Genomic DNA, 19184 nt, shown 5'->3' on the forward strand with positions numbered 1-19184 from the left:
TTGTGGCAATGGTCATCCCTATTTTACTCTTGAATTTACTGAAAAGGATTCTAGTTATTTACATTACTAGAGTAGCTCTTGGTTCGATATGCAGGCAATTCTGCTATAACACAACATATATTAAAAAAACCAAACACCGAATCTTGTAATACAAACCACAGGGGTTATGGAGGAAATGGAGTTAGTGCCACATTATTCAAAAACTTCAATGACACATAAAAAATGTTAGCAACCTAATTTAAAAAAAAAAGTAGCACCATTTAATACATATTAAACAGTCAAGAAATGCATAAATTCTACATTAAATAGCAGTAAAGTCCACTACCTCTGGCTGCTGTTCAACCTGTGCTTTAGGCTGCAAGAACAAGTTGGACAGGCTGTGCCTCTGAATCTCTGAGCCAAAGAACACAATGGAAAGGGGTGAATGGGGTTGAGAATGGTAAGGAGCAGTTTTTCTCTATTCATTGCTCCTATTACTTCAGAAGATACATAATATAGCCCTTTACTTTGGAAAATGCCTGAAGTTTGCTTGTGGAAGTAGGCAACAGAGGGGTTGCAGATTGTGCATTATTAAAAAAGGGGGGAAATTTTGTGCATTCTTGTTGTTTCTCATGGAAAAAATAATTCAAAAGCAAATTCAGATTTGAGTTATTTGGTTTTTGAAAAACATTATGGCAGAACTTCATATATGTTTGTTTATACATTTATACAAAATGTACACACATGTATATATATAGATACATAGATGTGTTTGCATAAACACATGTATGTATATGCCTATACATATATATTTGTGTATTATCATTTTCAGGGTCCATTTGTTTCTGTTTTCTAGTGTCATATGGGCATCATATTTTATTAAAAGTTTTTTTCTGCATCTATTGATATAATCATGATTTCATTTTATTAATATGATTATGTTTATAATTTTCCTAATATTAAACCAACACTGCATTCCTGGTATAAGTCCAGCCAGGTTATATTGTGTAATCTTAATGAAATTTTGTTTTAGTCAATGTCAATATTTCTTTTGTTTGTTTGTTTTTAAATTATTTATATAAATAATTTTAATAAATTATAAATACATTTCAAACATTTATATAAATAAAATGATCTTATTTAATTTTTTGTTATTTAAATTCTATGTTTATTAGGAATTTGGTTTATAGTTTTCTTTTAAAACTTACATCTTTTCAAGTTTATGCCATCAAGGACATATCTGTGTCATGGAAGGAATGACCACCCACCTCCTTAGGGTTAGAGATGATATTTTTCAATGCATCCTAGGATCTCATTAGCTTTTTGAAGATGTCCCATCATGCCATTGGCTCATATGGGGCTAGCATTTTATCAGTTTTAAATTCCCAGTTCTTTTTTGGATGAATTATTCATCCATTTTATAACCCCCTTTAAAATGGATGCTGCTTGATGTCAGGAGATTTTTATTTTTGTCTATTAATCCCTAATGAATATCATAGTCCCTTTGACAGAGTGGAACATTAACAAATGCTTTTTTCAATGCATAAAGTCAGACCATTTGCATTTTACATATATAACCATTTTTTCTTCCAACAGGAAGGGCAAAGGGATGAAATAAGCTTTTATATACAACCTACCATGTGTGAGTCAATGAGCTAAATACTTTTACAAATGTTCTCATTTGTTCCTCACAACACCCCTGGGGTACGTGATATTATTATCCCCATTTTAGAGATGAGGGAACTAAGACAGAGACTGAGACTTACCCAGGGTCATACAGCTAGTAAGTGTATGAGGACAGATTTTAACAAAGGTCTTCCTTTGTTAAAGGACTTCAAGCTCAGCACTCCATCTACTGTGCCAGCAGCTTGGAGTCTTTTAACAAAGGAAGACTTTTTTCTTAGTATAAGGGTATGTGTATATAATTCATAAACAAATAGCCATACATTAGAAGCACATGTTTGAATACAACTGCTCTAAATTATCAGGAGAATGAGACATTTCTTTTAAAACTGAAAGGCTTCAGTGAGAAAACAAAGAAGGAAAAGCATCTGATTAGTCAACATAAGGATTAAGGGAAGATCATTGGATTTAGGAGTCTGGAGCATAGAATTTTAGACAAAGCAGGAAGAAAAGAGGGACCACTGAACACTGGGTAGTAAGAATTAGTTGTGAGACTCTTCTGGAAGGAAAAGGAGTTAAATATTCTAAAGAAGATGCTGCTGGTCTCTCAAGTAATGATGATCTGTGACATTTCAAGTGATAGTTATTTTTTGAAGGGAGACAGCAAGAGATCAGAGTTGTAGTTGATACCATTTTGAATTATTTTTACACAATTATATATATATGTATGTATGCACACATATATTTATATGTATGTGTATATGTGTGTGTATATATATATATACACACACACACACATACATATAAGCTATAGCAAACCTTCCAACAACGTCAAACTAGAGAACTACTTACTTCTGATGATTCATGTATAGCAACCCCCTGTGACCACTCAGTCAATCTATGCTCACATTCTAAATTTGATGTTCCCAACAGGCAACTGTTACCCTCCTCAAGATTCTAGGGATAACCCTGACAGGTTAGGTTTCTAGTATTCTTGCTTATGAGACCCCACCAGTGTGTTTTTCATTTATCGTCTAGATTAACCTTTAGATGAGAGTAGTTACTGAGAACATAAAGCGAGAATAGTAGTTACAAAAACATTTTCCCAAAACTCTTGCCCTGAACACAAAAGACTCTTATGGATAGCTAGTTCTAATTTAGAGTATGTTGGCAGTGAGTTACATGTAGAATACACATATAACCAAAGGGTAAATTCACAGCTTGTGATTACTGGAAGTCCTTCTAGACCTTCACATAGTCCTCATGAAGTTCCTCATAGGTGTAGCGCTCTCCTGGGCTTGGAAGATTAGTGCTTCTGTTGAATCCACACCCAGCACTTCTTTGTTATGAGGCTGCTCATCCCCTGAAAATCTTTCTGTCCTTAGAGGATGATTGTTTTTTTCATATCTGGATACAAGTACTTTCCCTGTCATCAATCACTACTATTTTAGTAGCCACTGCTATAACTACAGGTCACTAATATAACCTCTGATGGGACCTCTGGATCTCCTAAACTTACTAGATAGAGTGGATATTTCCATCTCAGAACATAAATAAGAATGATTAAGCAAGCAAACACAAAATAAACAGAGGTAGCATTTGCTCAAATATGGTGACCAAGCGGAAAACAAGGCAGCTACCCTTTTACCTGGGCTCCCTTGGGACATCAGCCCTAAGACTTGTCACCTTCCTGACAGGAGATAGGAAAACAGAATTGTAACCTCTCACTTTCTCAAGGGACCTTCTGTTTATCTCTGATATATCTATTTCTGCTTCTAGCTTGGAGTGTTGTTTCCTACTGGTCCAGGGAAGAAGGAGGAAGAGACAGAGAGTAACCCTCTCTTCCCCCTTCCCCAAGGTGAATCTCTCTTCAGGCCTTGGCCCCAACTTTCTGATTCATTACTTGATTAACCCACTGCTTAAATTATGTGCTATTTTTATGTATAGCCAAAGAAGCATAATTGGATCTTATCAATGAATGACAATATATTTCCTGTATTTTATATAATCTGCCTTTTACCCAACTATGTAGAGGCATACAGTCATTTTGAGTTGATTAAAGGCTTGTCCACACATTGTCATAAGGTTATAGGAAAGTCCCTTAATACCTATTTGAAATTGTTGATTGAATAATTGATGAACTGGGATGGTGTTTGAAGGCCAGCATTATAAATGGAATGTATGTGTTATAATGAGAAAGGAAACTATAATGGACTAATGATGATTCCTTGAGTGGGAAATTGAACACATTATAAACATAGGTAATGCTTTCATAACTGCTAATCATCAATGGCAAAGACTTCAAAGGGAAAAAAAAAAGCAAATTAGGGAAGTGAAATGATGATCAAGAAAAAGGTGTTTGAGAATCGGATTTGGGATTTCTGGACCATGTTTATTTTATAAGAATGATTAGACCCTTGATTTTGGGTAGAATAAATAGCTAGTCAGAACAGTGAATAGAATGCTGGACTTGGAGTAAAGAAGACCTAAATTCAGATACTGAATTAGAAACTTAGCTGTATGACTGTAGGCATGTCATTTAACCTCTTTCAGGGATAAATAGCACTTAGCCCCCAGGGTCGTAGTGAGATAATATTTGTAAAGCACTTTGTAAACCTTTAAGTACTATGTGAATGCTAGTTATTATTATTAAGATAATTTAATTCATGATTTTAAGGATTCGGAAGACAGAAGTCAACAAAGGTTAAAAAATGAACTTTAAGAAAATATATTTTACTCAGTTTAAGGCACCATTAAGAAACTAGAATAGCTTTGCATGGCAAAGAAAAACTTCAGCTATTTCCAAGTTCTAGATCGTGTGGAAATTTATTTTGATTTGGGGACCCTACCTTTGGGCTGAGATTGGAAAGCCTTAGGCCCTCAGGGTCTCTTCTGTGTGGGAGGGGCTGGTGCCCTGACCCCCCCACACACACCCTGTTTCAGCTGAGCCAGAAAGCCCCATGGGCTATGCAAGACGCTGGGTCAGACAGCTGGGGGAAAGAAGCCCCCAGCTCCCTCTGCCTGAGCGGAGGTATCTGATAGATGCTGGGCTGGGGCCTGTGCTGGGGCACGTGAGGCTCGAGCACAGCCCCCCCCCCCACCAGCTGCAGCCCTGGCTGGCGGATTAGCTTGGTCTGTGGGGGTGCAGGAAGCCCTGAGATTTGAGTGGAGAGAAGAAAAGGTATATATAGACCTGGGAGTTAGACAGAAGGGGTTCGGACAGACGAGAGAGGCTGAGAAGATGTATGGACAAGGGGGGAGGGGGAGACAAACAGTAACACAGGACTAGGAGCAAGAAGGAAAGGCCAATGGACAAGATAGAGGGGCGGACAAGGAGCGGTTTGGCAGATGAGACAAGGCGGGGAAGAGGTCAAGCAGCGGATGCAGGAGAAGACAAAAAGGACTAGGAGCAGTGAAAAGAGAGGCCGAAGGGCAGACTAACGGAGCAGACAGACAGACAGACAGAAGGTCGGTGAGAGAGAAACAGAGGGGTTCAGTGGTGGCAGTAAGGAGAGGAAAGTTAGAAGGAGGGGATTTACAAAGTGAAAGGTGCTCAGAGTTAGAATAAAGGACCTGAGTGCCCTAAGGCCTCTTGCGTGGGCCCTTATTGTATTCAAGAAGTTCCAAGTGCAGCAGGTGGGAAAGAGAGGCAGTGGAAAGAGACCGCAAGAAAGCAGTCAGGTTGTACACTTTATTTCCCTATATTCTTAATTTTAATAAGTATCTCATAAATAAACTCTGCTTTGATTAGTTAAGAGGCTTCTTAATATTTTGCTTATCAATTTGGGAGTGGAGCAGTGTGGTGGAACTTTATAAACGGCCCACATTAAATTAACAGCAGTCAGATAGCCAGTTAGTCAAAAGTCCCCAGATTAGTCATCCCCAGATTAGTCCCCCCAAAATTAGCCATAGTCATTTAAAATATCCTACATTTGAATGGCGACCTCGGCAGGACTTACAGCCCAATTATAATTTTTCTAAACTTATCATTTTTCATATACTTATAATTTTTCAGATTATATATACTTATTAATAATTAATTTTTTACAATAGATAACAAAAATGCAAGTTTGCCAAATATAGAAATCTATGTATGGAGTGAAAGGAAAAGGGTAAAAACCCCAACTAGGAATGGAAATTAGGCCACTAAAACATCTTCGAATATATTAGACTAAGGAAGAGGAAGCAAAAATAGTTTGTTACCATGATAGGCAGGGAGAGAAAACTGGTAAGAACTCAATCAATATGTGTTGAATGGAATTGACTTGTTGAATTGCAAAGTAATTAACAGAAGGCAATAGAAAAAGGCTTAGGTTTTTAATGTCTTCTTCACTTTTGTCTTTTCTGAAAGAAAAAAAAGCTATAAATAGTTGATTGGAGCAAGGCATGACCATGAAGGAAGCTTAAAAAACCTATCTAATAAAGGAAAGCTAAAGTTCAACAGTGCCAGAGAAATTAGATGTATTCAAATAAACAGAAGAGATAATGGGCACCCTATGATACTAAGTGAACTGAAAGGTATCATTACAAGGCTATCAGCCATCACTTTTGCTTCATGAATTTGTGTATCATCCTTGTGTTGGAGCCATGCCAGTCTTTACTGCATTATTCTAATTTCGGTATATGTGCTGCCAAAGCAAGCACATAACCACTATTTTATTTTTTTGAAAAAAATCACAAAGGGACACAAAAGGGAAAATGTTGTGGTCATTTAAAAAAAACAGTAATGAAGGATGACTAGGTTAAGTTAGCTTCGTGTTGTTATCTGGGAAGATACTAAAGCATCTAGATTATTTTTAGTCTTGAATATAGACACTATGAAGAAATAAACATGACTTTCTTTCATAGCTACACCAACAATTTGTTCTTTTATAAAAATGCCAGGACATGAAGAGAAGATCAAAATAGTAGAAACATTCTATATCAGTTTCTATATGGATTTTCATTTGTTTCCATATAACATTTTTGTTGACAAGATTAGACCTTCATTGACATTTACTACCTAACAGCAGTTAAGTAGCTGAATGCCTCATTTAAGAACTTCATCAATTACTCAGTTTATCAGATCATCAGTAAATTATCAAATTAGAATAATGTGTATCACATGACTTCTCTTTACAATTGATTCCAAGATCCATCTATTCAATATCTTCATAGTTTAACTGATAAAGGCACAAGTCTATATTTCAAATATAGTTTTTAAATGTGCCAAGTCTACAATAGGAACTTTATATATATATATATATATATTTGGTGAATTGAATTAAATATTCCAAAGTATCTGTGATTTAATTTGCTGTGGATATTCCTTGTATTCACATAGATCATGACCCCTCTACATCCTAGAAAATGGCCTTCATGACATGCTTTGATTAAAAGAAATCCACCAATGAATAACCTTTTGGCAATTAACTTCTCTGACTTTGGAAATCTTTATAAAGAAAACTAGATTGGTAAGAAATTTTTAGGAACCTAATTTGGTAGGACCTGCTAGAGATCTTGATATGCTACCAGATCAATAATCCAAGTCTCTTTCATACTATGAGAACATTAATAAAAGGATCAAATCTGTCAAATGATACTAAATAACCATATTGGTCCAAATATAGATTGTACATTTTCCCAAATTGTTTGCATAAAACTATGATTTTTCATTTACGATAATACAGGGTTGTTGTTTTTTCTGCATAAACTGACAGACAAGAAGACACAGAGATAGACAGAAAGGGGCAAGTTGGGAAGAAACAGACAGACAGACAGATGAACAGTATAGCACAGTGGATAGAAGACCATTCTTAGAGTCAGGAAAAATTGAGTTCAACATCTTTACAATAGGTGTTTGACTGGAGGCAAGCAACTTTGCTCTCAAAGACTTCAAGTGGTAGATGGGCAATTGGTGGGTTGAGTTTTCACATTGAGCATTCTCACACTAATGCAATCATATATCCTTTACATATTGACAGTGTACATATACACCCACAACCTCCACAAAATTCCAACTGTAGTGCTTTCATGAAGGTGATCCTAAGTTCTTAAATGTTATTCCCCTGAAGTGAAAGTTGTGGGTGATCCTATCAAGTTATAAGGGTATCAAGCAAGGACCCTACAATAGCCTGTATCCCTGTTGCATTTAGTTATTATCTATTTTGCATGTCCTAATTTATAATACAGGTGTCATCCTCATAAGAATGTGAACTCCTAGAGGGAACTGTCATTTTCATCTTTTCTTCCTCAGCTTGGCTCAAGCCTGGCCAATAATAGGTGCCCAATAAATGTTTGTTGATTAACTATTGTCTAAAGATCATCTCAGAGAAATTCCAAGAGGCTCCCCATATGGGTGGCTACAACTTGATTAGGTATAATCTTAGTGTAGACCCTAAAGGTTGCAAAAGCATAAAATTGGTTTGGATAGTATGTGCATCTTCACGAATGAAATTATAAATCTTTGAAAAATTAACATATATACCTATATCAATATAGGGAGAAACAAAGAAACTGTAGTAAAGAGGTTAGTTATTTAGTTAAAATGCACAAGTGGGTGCATGTGCTTACTGCCAAAGAGGCCTCATTTTAGAGTTGTAACCTATAGTCAAGAGATGATTTATATTAAGACTGAAATGGGAAGATGAGACCTAAGCATTCCAGAAAGGATTCATTTTTTTGTAAGGATTAACCAGAAATAAATATAGAAGGGAAAGATCATGAAAGTCAAGGTGGAAAGAAGTTCATTGCCAATTAAATTAGAAGGGAAAAAACCCTTAACAACAGTCTGACCGCAAGCTAGGAATATTAAAAATGTTTCTTTTGGCTATCTATAGAGAAAATGTCATGTTCATAATAAGCAGTGATTATGTTTTAGCATGCTATGGTGTCATGTAAAATATTAGCAGTTTAATTTCGGGTCTATGTGCTCATTTTCTCACTTATTTTCCTAAGGGATTCCTGTTTTTCCTCTGTATATGGTACACAGGTGTATGTATGTTTATTTATATATTATCCCCAAACAGGAAGATATCTCTTAAAACATGTTATCTCAAGACACAGAAATTATTGATGTCAATTCTTTGCTTATATTTTAGTTAAGATAATAGCAATAAAAAAACACTAAAATACAAAAAGCAATATTACTATTAATGCTCTTTAGAGGTTATAAAATATCTGGAAAGGAGCTATCCTTACATCTTATGATGGGCAGTGGTACACTGCTTTGGGAAAGAAGAAGAGGGACAGAATTCTTTTTAAATAGTGAAAGCCAGCTAGCCACTGCAATGAAGAAAACAAAAAGAGTAGGGAGAGAGAGTCCCCCACTACAGTAGAAACAGAAAGAGATATACTGCCCAGGATGAAGATACATGCTTACCCATCACATTGGGAAAGGAAAGAGAAATTCACCACACTGGAGAGGAGACATGTCACAGTGGGGAGAAAGAAACAATGAGTCAGAGTACAGCAGAGAAACAAAGAGGCACTGACTACAGCAGGGAGAGAGAGAGAAAGAGAGCATAGCAAGGGACTCAAAGACAAGAAGTAGAAACAGTGTGTGTTCTATCCTGAAGATTAGGCTGGGCAAATCCCTGGACTGCCCATTGGGCAGCCCTGCCCCATCCAATTTGCATGCCTTCATTTCCTAATGATCACACCATCTACTCACCGCCTACTCTGTTGGAAGTGAGTTAGGATCCAGTGACATTATCCCTCCAAAGACTGGTATAAGGTTATAGGGAAGTCACACACAGAGTTTGATGTTGTACTCACTGTTTTCTATTTCCTCTTTAGCTTTTTGAGTTACTGACATATTATTGCAGTAAAACATATGTAGGGTCAATTCATGCTGAATAGTTATTAGAAACCATGATAACAAAAGTCATTACACTGCAGTTCAGTTTTGACAGTAAAATTTCTGCAACATTATCACAAATCCTCATGCATTAGTGCAATGATCCTTACTATAGTTTCATATTAGAATCAAAAGACTGCCGTAGCATGCTCAATACAAAAAGCTATGCGAGTCAAGTTCTTTCTGCTTTCAGAGATAACACATTTTTTTTCTTTTCTTTTCTATGTACTTCAACCATACTGTATCTTTGTTTCATATACCTTTCTCTGTAGTACATAGCTTATCTCTTTTTAAAATGGATAATTTCTCTGGGAAAATATGTATATGAATGTACATACATATACATGCATACATAGATATGTGTGTATACATACATATATGTACATATACGTATATAAAATGCTGATTACCAGAGCACCAAAGAACATCAGTTGTAAATTATCTAATATCATAGATATCCACAGAGCATTCAGTCCCCATGTATTACTCTTATGTCTCATTCTGATAATCATACCCTCCTTCCTCCAATCACTTGGTTTGCCATGTATTCATGTGTATAGGGGGTGGTATGTGGGGTGGGTAGGAGTATATATGGATGCAAATTTATTTAGAGTTTAAATGGAGTGGAATGGGATAAGATTTAAGATGGGGCACTTTCTTTTCACCCTTTCTTTCTTTGTATAAGGGATGATGGAGAATTGAGAATAATATTATTAAATATTTATCTTTCCAAATCTACTGTGCCAGAGTCACATACTACTACCAAACAAGGACCACATTTGACAGGTGATAGGTAAATGGATCATTTTTTAGAGGCGAATTACCTCAAGTTCTTTTTGTAGCAAGCATGACTAAAAGAGGTGACCTATGGAGCAGAACCCAAGGAAAGAGTTAATGCACTTCCACAATAGCCAATTAACCTCATCCTCACCATTAGACCTGTGATGAAACACATGTGAAACACATGTCCTCAATATAGATAATGATAAGTACACTGACTTTATGGAAAGGAGGTATGTTATGTAAAACTGTTAATGAAATTAATCAGATTTTAAATGCCTTAATGAAACACTTGATTAAAAGAAAGCTGTGTAAAGAATGCTTTTGAAATACAAGTCATATCACCTCTGATATCTTTTTTTAAAAGTTCTGATTATATTTGTATATACATATACAGAGAATTTTTTAAGAGTGGCGCATGCATAGTAACATACTAACCTAATTCCTGATGAAATGCTGCCTCCAGTTTATAGCAAAGAAAAGCAATAGGCAAATTCCTCTACTTACACTTTTATTATCAAAAATAATTATCTGTTTGTCTTAGATGAGGTGTTTCAAATTCAATAAAATAATTGGTGGCTATCAGTAAATGGTAATGTGCCTAGATAGTATTTATTTATTTGAATTTCACAAGGTGTATTTCACATCAAGAAAACAGGATGGCCAATACTTTCCTATGATGACATTTGCAATGAGGGCAAAAGAGCTAACATTATAACACTTTATAAACAATTATAAGTAAGATGATTATGTACGAGTATAGTATTAAGTATTCTTCCTTGCCAAAGATACTAGCACTATCTCACTGGGAATCTTTGTGCATCCACATAAATATCTGATATGCCTCTTTATTTTCTGGATATTGATGGGGAATCAATCATATCGGAAGAAGCTGCCTATGCAGTCAGACCACTGGCTAATTAGAGCAAAAGTAAAAATCAACATTAAATTAGAATAAAGAATAATGATAAAAAGAGCACACTATATTTGCAAAAATTTCAGCCTGACCTATTGAAAGAACACATTGATACTGAAAAAGGTCAAGATATTAACTTAGATTATAATTTCCTCTACAATTTCCTTTAACCAATGAAAAACAGTTCCCATAATAAGGAGGTCAAAAAAGTCCAGTTATATGTTAGGCAGCATACAGTTGAACTCCTTGCCAAGTAAAGAGACATAGTAATCAGAGACAATGGTTTAGAATACAAGCTCATATCTAAAACATCATGGAGGATGACAGAAAATAATGAGAAGTATTGATTAATCACATAGTAAAAAGCAACAAAAACAAAAAGAAATCTACATGTGTATCAAGAGTATCCTTGAGGGCAGCTAGGTGGTGCAGTGGATAAAGCACCTGTCCCGGATTCAGGAGTACCTGAGTTCAAATCTGGCCTCAGACACTTGACACTTACTAGCTGTGTGACCCTGGGCAAGTCACTTAACCCTCATTGCCCTGCAAAAAAAAAAAATAGTATCCTTGATGAAAATATGTAAAAGGGATAGGAAGACTTTTGCAAGCACTTCTATAACAAACTACATCTTTACAGTCATACTACTGAGTGAAAGGTACAGAGAATACAAGATTCCACCATGTGTAATCTTATTTGTTGATTACAAAAAAGCATTTGACTCAGTAGAGCAAAAGAGCCTTAAAAGACTCTCCTTCAATAAGGTGCTTCTGATACACATTAAAATCACACAATAGCCCTTGATAAAAGCAAACACATAGATAATAACAAGCAAACAGGGAGCCATGCTATCATAGAGCAGAGGTGTCAAATACATGGGCAATACTCCCAAATGCTACACAAACCAGATTAAAATGTAATTAGGAAATATTTATCAAAATTCAGAATATATGCAATAGAACATAAATAACATTAATATGTGGCATTTTGTCAATATGCACCCATACGGATCCTTATGTACCGTTTAGTGACACCCCCCCCCATTTCTATCTGAGTTTACACCACTGTCATAGAAGATGCTTTCTAGGTCAAAATGAGTTGTTTTCCTTATAAATGATGAACTCTTCTAGTGGTTGTTTGATTCTGATATTGCATTGATTCTGTCAAGTCCAAGAGTCCAAGCAACTCCACAATGGTATCCATAATTAGAAGGAAGGGAAGGGTATACATGTTTATTTAGTGCCTACTATGTCTTAAGATCTGATGAGTAACTTACAAATAATATTTCATTTTATCCTCACAAAAACCCTTTGAGTTAGGTGCTGTTATTATCTGTATTTTACAGTTTAGAAAACTGAGGCAAACAGAGGTTAAATGACTTGCCTAGGGTCACACAGCCAGTAGATGTGAGAGGTTGAATTTGAACACAGGTCTTCCTGACCCAAGAACCAATACTCACTCTATGCACTGTAGTGCCACCTAGCTGGAGAAGAATTTTTGAAGTAGTTTAAAATGCTTCTAAATCCAATATTGGTTTTTTGTTTGTTTTTTTGGTGTGTTTTTTTTCATGTTAACAGGTATTGATATTACTTGTGCATAGATCCTTTTTATTGTCTTTATAGTTCTCCCTGTAACACTCAATGTTTTTACCTTTGCTCAAAATAATATCCTATCATATTCTAATCTCTAAAAACAAGAAACCTTGTTTGCCACTGTGGTTCCCCGAAATCCATAATTTTACTGAGTCACTCAAACTTCTTTTCCTGGCCCACCTGCTCATAATCCCCTGTCTACTCCATCTGTAGTTGTCTCATAGAAATCATCAAGAAGCAACTAGAAGACTAACTGTTGTTTACTCTCAGAATAAACATTTCTAACCCAGATACACTGTGATCTGTCACTGCAGGTGAAATGGCTGGCTAATTTCAAAACCTTTTTTTTTTCCTTCAGTCCTATACTACCACTGAATAAAAACTGTAGTTAGTAAATGATGCTCAAAATACTATCATAAAGCAGGATTTGATGTAGGTCTGTATTGCATAATACAACATAGAATGTTGTACACTATCATCATATTACAGGGCTTTCATTTCTCCTGGACCCCCCTTAGTATAGACCATTTTCTAGTTTTTAAGGGATATTCCAGCTGTTTTGGTTTTTATTCTAGTTCAGCTTCTGACAAATACTGGGCTCTTACTCCTAAAACTTGAATGTTTTTCCATATTACTGCATACTTGGAAGGAAATGTGACTCTTAATTGGCAAAGAGAAGGCTGTGCTCAATGCCTTGGACCTGTATAAAGAACTCAGGAAGGTGGTTCTAGAAACTCTTAGGAAAAGACATATGAACAGAGAACATTCTAAAGAGATGGAGAAGAAAAAGTTGGAAAGAGTGGGAATGAGTGGGAAACTGGCCATATAATGTCTTTTTTTTTTTTAATTAGTGAGGCAATTGGGGTTAAGTGACTTGCCCAGGGTCACACAGCTAGTAAGTGTTAAGTGTCTGAGGCCGGATTTGAACTCAGGTACTCCTGATTCCAGGGTCGGTGCTCTATCCACTGCGCCACCTAGCTGCCCCTGGCCATATAATGTCAATGGACATGCCCAAAATTCTAGAGAACGGACCTCCTCTGTGAAGGTGTTGTCCTCTCTTGGCTTAAGAAGAGCTATCATCTTGTTCCTAGCTAATGAGTTCATTTGCTCTTAGGCATTTTCTAATCTCTGTAACTTCTCTGATTTGTATTTTTCCCCTTGGACAAATGGCTTTAACCTATAGTCAGTATCTATTTTATATAAGATTTTTTTTTTTATTTTTCAGGGATAGCTACGTGGTACAGTGGATAAAGCACCAGTCCTGAAGTCAGAAGGACCTGAGTTAAAATCCGGCCTCAGGGAGCAGCTAGGTGATACAGTGGATAAAGCACTGGCCCTGGATTCAGGAGGTCCTGAGTTCAAATCTGACCTCAGATACTTGATGCTTACTAGCTGTGTGACCCTGGACAAGTCACTTAATCCTCATTGCCCTGCCCCCCCCCAAATATATCTTTTTTCAACCATTAACATCTATTATTTTAGAGAGATTCTTGGACTCGTGGTTCATCTCCATAAGCTCTTTCTACTTTAGTACCTGTTACATCCTCAAAAGGATTTCCAGCATCACCATATTCACTCTACAGTTCCATTATCTTTTTTTGTTTTTGTTTTTGTTTTTGCAGGGCAATAAGGATTAAGTGACTTGCCCAGGGTCACACAGCTAGTAAACGTCAAGTGTATGAGTCCGGATTTGAACTCAGATCCTCCTGAATCCAGGATCAGTGATTTATCCACTGTGCCACCTGGCTGCCCCTCCATTAGTCTTAACTATATGAGCTTCGCTTTCTTGATTATCTTGATTTGTCCAATAAATACATTATGAAGAGAGTGAATGAATTGATAAAACTATTCCATGTATTTTCCAATACCATCTGAAATCATTCATTTTTCCTGCACCTCCCATGTTATGATTTACATCATCTTCCAAATTTGATGGACCTGTTAGTGATGGTCATAAGTGGTCTTATAGATCTAATTGTGGTACTTCTTCATAAAACCAATTCAGAAGAGGTGTAAGATACAGTAATCAAAAGTATTTAAATCAACATGGGCACTACAAATAAATAAATAAATTTTTTAAATATATCAACATGGGATTCAATTATTAAGATCTGCAATGTTTTGATCATAAATATCTCATCCCAGGTAAGGTTCACTGTATGGAACTCAGTCCATTTATTTTTTACCCCCAAGAGTGGTCACCTTGAACTTATGAAAAGCAACCTCCTTATTCTGCAAATCAGCAAAGCTCACTTCAAAAATATAACTCTCCAGACCATCAGAAACAATTTCATTCCTTGATACCAGGATCTTGACAACGTGACTTTTATCCAACATATCAGCTACCTTGACAACCTATCAATCCTTCTTCAAAATAGATCAAGGACTTCCTTCTTAGCTCATTTTTTAACTGCCTTTTGTCAGGAAACTATTCTTGCCAACTACTATGATCCTGCTCAAAAACTGATTCAAGATTAAATGATGGTCTTTTGTTATGCAGTGTTTGATGAAGAGTTGAGCTGGTATGGATAAATTAAGACTCTTAAGAGGCAACAGGCAAGTGATTTTCCTTCTGAACCCAAATGCATACCCCTAGACCCGAGATAACTAAGTGGAGCAAACAGTTATAATTCTAGCCCAGTCCCCCCTCTTGGAAACTGGAGAAAAGAACATCCAGCCTCAATGATGCTCTGGGGGCCGGCCTGCCCCTCTCCCCAAGTAGTGCACCCGGTAGTACAAACATGTCCCCTGGCTGTCCTACCCTGTAGAGAGGCTGACCAGACCTCTTTTCTTATCTATCCATGCCACCCATATATTTACATTTAGACACATATACATTTAGACAATTCATGCTGACACACACGTCACCCAAATCCTGTGACCAGAGATGTTTTAACCTTTCAGTGCCTCGAATAACTCATATATGAGTTGCTGATATTCACCAGTTCAGAGAGTTTCTCTACCTGTAGTTCCCATCATTGATGAAATCATAGGTCTGAGTAAAAGCCAACCAAACAAAAACTACTTTACTCTAGAGATACAAAGTAAAAAACAAAACAAAACAAAAAAGCCCAAACAAAAAAACCCAGTCTGCTTCTTTTGTAACTCCAGGGTTGGATAGTCTAACACTGTATAATAAGAGAACCCAGGCAGTGGATAAAAAGGCAGTTCTATTACTCTTGTAATTGATGCGTTGATAGCTGAGTGTGGCTAAGGGGATTCAACATGGTCCAATGAATTTGGAGAGAAAAGACTCAGCTTCAAATTTTATCTCTACTATGAATTAACAAGCCATAAACCTTTCTTGCCCTCAGTTTCCTCTTCTGTAAAAATCAAGGCTTCTTAGTTTCCCTCCAGTTACACATGCAATCGACCCACACTTACTTTCTGCCTAGATTTCAGAAGTGACCTAACATTCCTTGGGACATAATTTAGGCAATGATGACAGTGTAGATTATTTAAGGGGTATTGAATTTGGGAACAAGAAGAAAGAGTGGAGGGAAATATATTTTATTTAAAAGTAAATGAAAATAAAAATCTTATCCATATAAATCTGTGTTTCTTCCAAGCTCATATTCATTATAAATAATGTTTGTGATATGATACTATAAACTTGAAAGACAATTATAACATGCCACATTTTCAACTGTTTATGTTGCTGTGATGTGAAAAATCATTATATATACACTCCCTCAGAATGGATTTTCATCTGTAGCTATAAGTCACTTTTCACCAAAGCTAAGAGAGAAAATGTATTGTCATCTGTGCATGCAGTAAAGTTTTCCACTCTTCTTGGGAAAAAATGTTTCAAAAGTGTCTGTGTGATAGTGAAAGGATTGTTATGCTTTCATATTTGGACTATAATGATTAAGGTTCTTGTAAGTTTAAATCTTTCAGGTGACACTATTAACACTTTGGAGGCATATAATTTTTTTGGTATTCTCCAAGATTCTAGAGACTTTTTCTAGTACTTTAATAGTAATGATTAAAAAATAATAAAACATTTCAAACCTCTTCTTTATCATTTGAACATCTTTTTCTGGGGGCAGCTAGGTGGCGTAGTGGATAAAGCACCGGCCCTGGATTCAGAAGTACCTGAGTTCAAATCTGGCCTCAGACACTTGACACTTACTAGCTGTGTGACCCTGGGCAAGTCACTTAACCCCCATTGCCTCAAAAGAAAAAAAAAAAGAAAGAAAGAAAGTCTATTTCTAATCTTTGGTCTATGTCTATATCCTGTGATCCCCCCACACAATATTCCCATGACACTACCTAATGACCAATATAAAAGGAGAGACAGAGGTATGGAGCAAAGAAAGAAGAAGAGGGGGAAAGGAAGTGAAGGCTGAAAGGTGGGAGAAAGGAGAGGAGGGGGCAAAGATGAGAAAGGAGGAAGGAGGGAATCAGAGAAGGAGGGGAAAAGGAAGGGACAGAAGGAAAGAGGGAGGAAGGGAGGAAATCGAGTAGAAAAAACAATTGGGGGAGAGAAGGAACAGAGGAGGGAAAGACTATAATTCATCTCATAGGTAAGTATTACCACCAAATAGTGATTCAGAGTACCATAGCTCTAGACTGAAACTCTAATATCTTGCTTAATTTAATTCTCAATTTCACTGCCTTAAGAAGCAGATAACTATATCTTTTATTTTTTGGATGTTACCTCTACCCCTTGGCTTGCAAGTGGAAATTTTGAGCCCAGAGGGAGAAATATACATTATGATAAAGAGATACACCACCTGCTGCCTATTTATGTCACAGGGACAGTATAAAGATTAATGAGCTCCTCAGAGAAAGGGACAATATATAATAGTATAACAATTACACAACTATAATATTACAACATTATTATTACATGTATGGTAGAAAAAGGGCTCTCTTTGAGCAAATGCTTTGGGCCAATAATAAGTAAGAAAGCTAAAGTCCCAAATAATGAATGTACCTGGAAATTTCAGGCGCCACATCAAGCCAAAGAACAATTCTCATTCTTGTAACATTGAGACTGGCATAAGGAGACAGTAATGCTATTAAGCAACAGCCTCTTCATTCAGAGAATATGCAAACTGAAGGGCCAAACAGCTCATGTGTTTTGAGGGAGCATCATATGTTGTTTAGTGACAAGCAACATCAAGTTCTGAATGGAACCGATTTGATCTGATCCATCAAATATAACTAGATTTAGTTTGTTTTTCCCCAGCACCGAGCTTCCCACGTGAGCTCATAAATAGATCAGAGAGGGAGCAAAGAGCAAGCTAATGAAATCTGAAGGTGACACAAAATTTGAAGATATAAATGGTACTCAAAAAGACCTATGTAGGATAGGCAAAAGAATGAACAAAGTTCAGTTTATACTTAGCTTCTCTGCCCTCTCTTGGATGAAGTGGGAACACGACAGCAGTAGAGATTAATGAGTACTTAGATCTCTTTGAGACTATAATGGCGCCACAAGTCAAATCTCAAGGCCCAGCACACTCTACATTTCAGTTCATCTTATCTTATGCCCTTAACTACTATCAAGATCAACAACCATAGGTAAGTTCCAATGAATTCTTTTTTTTTTTTTTTGGTGAGGCAATTGGGGTTAAGTGACTTGCCCAGAGTCACGCAGCTAGTGAGTGTCAAGTGTCTGAGGCCGGATTTGAACTCAGGTCCTCCTGAATCCAGGGTCAGTGCTTTATCCACTGGGCCACCTAGCTGCCCCCAAGTTCCAATGAATTCTTAAGGATTGGGGCCTGATTTAGGTAATGTTATATAAGGGAGATCTAAGAGAGATAGTAGATGTTGATTCCCTGCTCATGAGTACTGAAGAAGTTATTAGTTGTCTCTGAGGGCATATTTTTTAAGACAACATGTTGTTCAGCATCAGAAAATGATATGATCTTAGTAGGAGAATTGATGTTAAAGGAGAGGCCTTTCCTTCTGTTTAGCTGCTATGCCCTAAGGACCATAGGACTTTCCCATGTGACCTGTAGCTAAAACCTTCCACATATATTTTTCTCCATTAGAATGTGAGATTCTTGAGGGCAGGGAGTGTTTTCCTTTTCTATTTGTATCTCCAGTGCTTTGCACAAAAATATTTAGTGAATGCTTCATTCTTTCAGAAAACCTCCATTGATTTATCAAAATGAATGACTCCTATTAACTTCTGCTAATTCACATGGGCAAAAATGACACTGCCAAAAGGAAGTTAAAAAGCATTTCCAATCATTAAGAAGTCTTGGGAAACAGACTAAAACTCACAGTGATACAGTCTGTGTTATACATTGAATGCAAATGATGAATAAAATTAATATGGGAAGTGAATAACTGAATAAGGAGGTAGTATCTGAGAATGGAATTCAGAATTATGAACCATAGTGATGACAGATTCTTGGCCACAGATATATTTACAAATTTATGTTACATGATCTCAGGTGGGCCCCCACTGCAGCAAGGCAATAGTTTTGTACATCTCTAATGATC

The 19184-nt window shown here is 36.5% G+C and overlaps 1 non-coding gene across 1 annotated transcript; it reads right to left on the reverse strand.

Moving 5' to 3' along the window:
- Window positions 1–6139: 6139 nt before the first annotated feature.
- LOC122737726 lies at window positions 6140–6246 on the reverse strand. Its single transcript, XR_006354518.1, has one exon. It is a non-coding gene; the product is annotated as a U6 spliceosomal RNA (small nuclear RNA).
- Window positions 6247–19184: the final 12938 nt, after the last annotated feature.

This window comes from Dromiciops gliroides, chromosome 1, assembly GCF_019393635.1.
Source record: "Dromiciops gliroides isolate mDroGli1 chromosome 1, mDroGli1.pri, whole genome shotgun sequence".
Classification (NCBI taxonomy): domain Eukaryota; kingdom Metazoa; phylum Chordata; class Mammalia; order Microbiotheria; family Microbiotheriidae; genus Dromiciops; species Dromiciops gliroides.